Below are 5,548 nucleotides of genomic sequence, written 5' to 3'. Positions count from 1 at the left end.
ATGTTACAGTCTAAAAGAAAGTATTGGCAAATATGCTGAGGAGCTGAATCATGGCAGATGCGCGTTCTGTTGTCACGTGGTGATCTGAACGGGAGGTATAAAACTCAATGTTTTTAGTTCGCACATATATATAATAAAAAAGCCCAGTAGCCAATCGAACCATGAAAGTATCAGATATACTAAAGAGTAAAATAATGGATCTCCTTCCCTTTACCATTTCTCGGTCTTTGTAATTCTCTCCAATGGTGCAGTCCTGGAGCCCATGTCACTCTCTCGTAGTCACGACATTGCGACTGTCAGAATATTGAGCAGCAAAACAAGAACAGACGGGAGAAATGAAACATGATAAATGGGTCCATGACGCGTAAGCAACAAAGCTGAGTTTCAAACCGCATTTCCATGGACCAATACCAATCATAAATCGAGCTTCCTGTGTAAAGCCTCGATGATGAGGTTACAAACAGCCCAGTACGGTCACTGCTGTTAGAACCAAAGTCGGTGTTTTGCTTTTCAGTGTAGTGCATTGTTTTATGCTTTTCACAGCAAATGGCCAGAAAAATAAATCAGAGGGGAAAACTACAGTGAGCCAGTGAAACATCGCTGGCTGCCAATTTCAAAGTGGCCATGAGAGAATCAACACGTGTGATCAGCCGGCACGAATTTTGGAAACAATTTGCAGCTATCCACCACCATATAACTCCGGTGAGAACGACCATGCGATTGTAAAGAATGCTTTTGAAGAAAGAACAGTTGCTGCGGGGGAGAGGATGACAAATGAAATGCATTTAACGAAAGGAGACGAAAGAATAATCTCAGAGCTTTCTTATCAGATACAAAGACAACGACGCAATTAACATGTCAAAACGGATTTTTTTTTACCGTTTCCTGTACATTTTCAAGAAGGAAAGCAAACTTTGCTCTATACTTCTGTTCAATTTCCTTTGCTAAAAAAGCTTATCATTTATTTACTCAATACACTAATTTAATAAAAGAATGCATGGGATCCACTTGAATGGCTGAAGTAAAGTGCAGTGAAGTATGCAACTGGCAAAGTGTTTTGTCAATTAGAGTATCCAATGGTACAAGTTCGGATCTGGCACCAGTTTCAAAGCTGGTGAAGTGTGACGGCAAAAGATTCATTTCGACATGTTAAGCAGAATGAGAGACTGTGCTCTGCTCAGGCAGAATGCATGAGAAATGTGGGAATTAAATTAATATTTTCTAAGACGTTTGGAACTCCATAACTCGCTGATGAAGAAGCAGCGCTCCTAAAGCTAGTGTTTCCAAACAGACCTGTTAGGTTAGATTAGATTACTTACAATGTGGAAGCAGGCCCTTCGGCCCAACAAGTCCAACACCGACCCTCCGAAGAGCAACCACCCGGACCCATAACCCTACATTTACCCCTTCACCGAACACTACGGGCAATTTAGCATGGCCAATTCACCCAACCTGCACATTATTTTTGACTGTGTTAGGAAACCGGAGCACTCAAAGAACACTTCCTTCTTCTTTGATCAAAATGGCCCATTCGAAGCTTTGCCTAAAAGTTCCCAAATGCTGAGATTTCAAAAATTGTTCCTTGACACTCGAGCTATTGTACATAATATAACTGTCAACAGAATGATGACTTCCACCTTAATCCTTGTTTTTATATTTAAAATATTTATCTCAAACAGTTATTCTTTCCCTGTATTAAAAAAATACACTTAATTTTAAACCATGATTATGTAATTTTAAGGGATTGGGGCTACCATTTCTAAAGTCTCTTAGCAGCCTAAACAATTTTAGAACAGATTTATGTGAGTAGATAAGGATCATCCAACTTGATGCCAGAGCACAAAAGGGTTAATCTGAAAAAAATGCCAAAGCATTACAGATAGAAAATGAAAAATGCCAAAAAATATCCTTGGTGCCGACTAAACACCACTTACCCCAGACTTCTCCATTTCTTCTTCCCGTAATTGTGAGCCATGAATATTGAAGCGTGGATTTAGGAAGAAAGACAGAGAAGGATCACAAGCTCAGACAGAAAAGACAAGATCTCAAACATGCAGTAACAGATGCCAAGGGACATAACAGTCATCACAAGATAAACTGACAGAGTCATAAACAGTCTTAAATAAAAATATTTTTCAATCCAGTACAGTGACTTTCATCACTGTAGAAAGTACTTCATAAAACTTTTAGTGTTAATATTGAAAAATTGAAGGCGAGAATGAAATTATATTTTGTCAATGTTCTCGATAAAGAAAAATGCAGAAGTTATTCTAATCATGATATGGATAATTATACATGAATAGGAAAAGGTCATCTAATAATTAGAATGGACCTGTCGAACGAAAGCTTGGCGTTGTGTGATTTCGAACTTTGAAAATAACGTTGGGTTTCTCCAGAGAGCAACGTTTATGAAACTCAAGTGACGACAGCTTGACAGAATAAGGTAGTTTGGAATAATTGAAGCAAGAATGGAAGTGTTCTATTAATAGTTCATGCATTTAATAGTATACTATGTCAGTATTTTATCACACACCACAACCGCTCCAGGGCAGTTAACAATGAGGCACATTGCAGGAGTCACACTTGGTCCATTCCAGACATCAACCTCCCCTGTCTTGACATCTCCATTTCCATCTCGGGTGCAATCTCCAGGCGGATGAGTGCGAGAAAACCCACAGACTCTCATCGCTTGACGAACGACACCCTTTCCCTGCCAACAACAGGCAAGTAGTCCACTGCATTCACGCAATACTTCAGCTGATACTGCATCTGCTTGGATGAAGAGACATTCCACTATCAAGCATCATAGATGTCCACCCATTTTGATCAAAGTGAAATTCAGAGAACCCTCGAGCGCACCTCCTCCATTCCCCACTGCGCTGCTCTCAAAACCCCTTTACACAAATTAAGATAAGTTCACCCTTGCGTTCAGACAACGGCTGACCAGTCTCTACATTCAACCAATAATCCTTCAACACTTCTAACAACTCTAATTGAACCACAACACCAAGAATGCGTTGCTCTCCCCACCCCCTACCCCTCATGAGTACATCAAGTCTCGTTCCAGTCCCCACATGTTTGGTGACATTGCCCCGTAAATGCTCCCGAACCCAAAGGCACATTCCCATACGACGTAAGGCATGGAAATACTATTGGCACACTACCACTCACTCACCTCCTTCCCGGGTCCCAAACTGTCTTTCCAGGTAGAACTGATGTTCACCTTCTCCTCTCCAAACTAATTTACTGTATCCAGTGGTTCGGATAAGGTCTACTCGTCTTCAGCGAGAGCAAGAGTAAACTGGGGCCACGTTTCACTAAGCATCTCAGCCTGGCCTGCAGGAGCCGGCCTGACCTCCTAGTTGTTGACTGTTGTAATTCGTTTTCCAGCATGTCCATCCTTCGCCTCTTCTTTGCCACAGCGTATCTGACTGCAGGTTGTGGGAAACGGCACCTTATTCTCTGCGTGCAGATCATATGGACTGCATTGAGTTCTCTCATCTCAAATACCTTCATTTCCTATCCCCCAGCACCATTCCAGCCCCTCCCCTGTCCCCCTCTTCCATTCCACTAACCAAGCATTTTTTTCAGGAACAAAACGAATTCATTGTTCCCATCAACCAACCAGGCCGTACCCTCTATTTGATTTCACGTGTCCCAAACACACCACACTGCGATCATCAACCACGACCCTGCTTCATCTATGGATCCACTTACACCCATCTCCAGGACTGAAGGAATGTCACACCCGAAACTTTGACATCTTCACCTCCTGATGCTGCCGGACTTCCCTTGTTTTCCAAGCCTCCTGCTTGTCTGCCTTGGATTTCACCATCTGCAGTTTTTTTTTTTGTCTCTTCTGATTTCACACGTAGGCCGACTGATTTCCTCCACTAAACGAAACAGGGAGAAAACTTGTCATGATGCGAGTTTATTTAATCATTAAATTCAAATTTATCGACTATGATTGGATTAGAATCTATATACATATAGTTATGCTGAGATTACGATATCTGAGCTTCTACCAGAATTCCTTACATTTGCTTATAGTTCAATGCAATTTTATTTCAGTGGCCTTGTGTCTAAGTTGTTCGCACTGCTTCCTCACAGCGCGAGACAACCAAGTTCAGTTGCAGCCTCGGACGACAGCTTGTGTGGAGTTTGCACGTTCTTCCCATGTGTGAGTAAGTTTTCTCCATTATTCAGAACACGTGCACATCAGGTGAATTGACCAAGCGAAATTGCCCATAGTGTTCAGGGATGTGTAATTTAGGTACAATCGTCAGGCAAAATGCAGAGTAATAGGGTCGGGGTATGGATCTGAATGGGATACTCTTCGAAGGTTCAGTGTGGACTTGTGGGGCCAAGTGGCCTGTTTCCACACTATAGGGATTCCATTTTTAAAAAAAGAGAAAGAAGAATCTTCCCCGTGTGTGTGTGAGTTTCCTCCGGGAGCTCCGGTTTTTGTCTTTAATCCAAATATATGCAGGTAAGGTGAATTGGAGATGAAAAATTGCACATCGTGTTCAAGGTTATGTAGGTAAGGTTCAAAAGTCAGGAGTAAATCTGTAGCAATAGAACAGGGAACTGGTTACTCTTCGGAGGGTCGTTGTGGTCATTTTGGCTAAATGGCCTGTTTCCACACTGTCAGCAATCTGTGAAGGATTCCACTGCAGCCGTGCTTCTTTACCAAACCTAACAGTAAATGGTTCAAGAGCCATATCAATTATTAATCCCTCTGGCCTTTGAAGTTAGTGACAGGTCAGCGAAGGGTGAAAACCAAGTTTAATAATTCCACACGGCCGATTTTTATGCAATTCAATTAAATTCCAGCCCATCAGACTTTGCTTTTGCAATTTCTGTGAGAAAGGCTTTTTTATGTTCAGTTACAAAATACTGGGTTATGAAGATATTGATCCAAAATTGGACTCAAATGCGGTTGTGAATTTCGGAATGGTAACAGGTTTATGGAAGAAACTGTTATACTGAAACTAACATAGTTGCAACAAGTGTGGCCAATTTGCAATATCGCTCAATAAGACAGAATTCTGTCAAGAAACAAAAATCAGCTTCTCCCGTGAATTATTGTGCACGGTTTGTTAGTTTCACAGCTTCTCCCATCCATCTCAATACCTTTTCATCTCTTTCTATTGCTCTAATTTATTCTGCACCCCTTGCTGTCACTCTCTCTCAGACACTCCCAATTGCCATTTTGCGTCTCCATCTCAACTCTGCAAAACACAGTCTCCTCTCAAACCAACAGTTGCTTCCTCCTGTGTTTTTCTTCACTCGGTCTGTGTGATCTCTTCATCCTTTGATCTAACCTAATCTGTGACCGATCATGCTCGCTCTACCCACATCCATACCTGAACTGACTTCTTCCTGATCAATTTCTGTGCCTGCATGTGCTCGATGTTATTCGCTTTCTAAATTACAATAATCTCTGATCTTTGTCTGCCCTTATTTAAAATCTTACTACCATCTGTTTTAGGCTCGATTATGCACAATATTTTACAACATCAGACTGATAGTCAATATTGTAAAATCC

General features: G+C 41.5%; 1 long non-coding RNA gene across 1 annotated transcript; it reads right to left on the bottom strand.

The window, feature by feature from the left end:
• Positions 1-3,186: 3,186 nt before the first annotated feature.
• Positions 3,187-4,307, bottom strand: LOC122546342. The gene is made up of 3 exons (XR_006310720.1): positions 4,039-4,307; positions 3,718-3,893; positions 3,187-3,462 (listed from the first exon to the last, which is right to left on the bottom strand). It is a non-coding gene; the product is annotated as an uncharacterized LOC122546342 (long non-coding RNA).
• Positions 4,308-5,548: the final 1,241 nt, after the last annotated feature.

The sequence above is a fragment of the Chiloscyllium plagiosum genome, unplaced genomic scaffold (assembly GCF_004010195.1).
Source record: "Chiloscyllium plagiosum isolate BGI_BamShark_2017 unplaced genomic scaffold, ASM401019v2 scaf_49442, whole genome shotgun sequence".
NCBI lineage: Eukaryota > Metazoa > Chordata > Chondrichthyes > Orectolobiformes > Hemiscylliidae > Chiloscyllium > Chiloscyllium plagiosum.
Note: the sequence above shows the minus strand (reverse complement) of the source record. Positions and strands in the feature narration are given on the sequence as shown.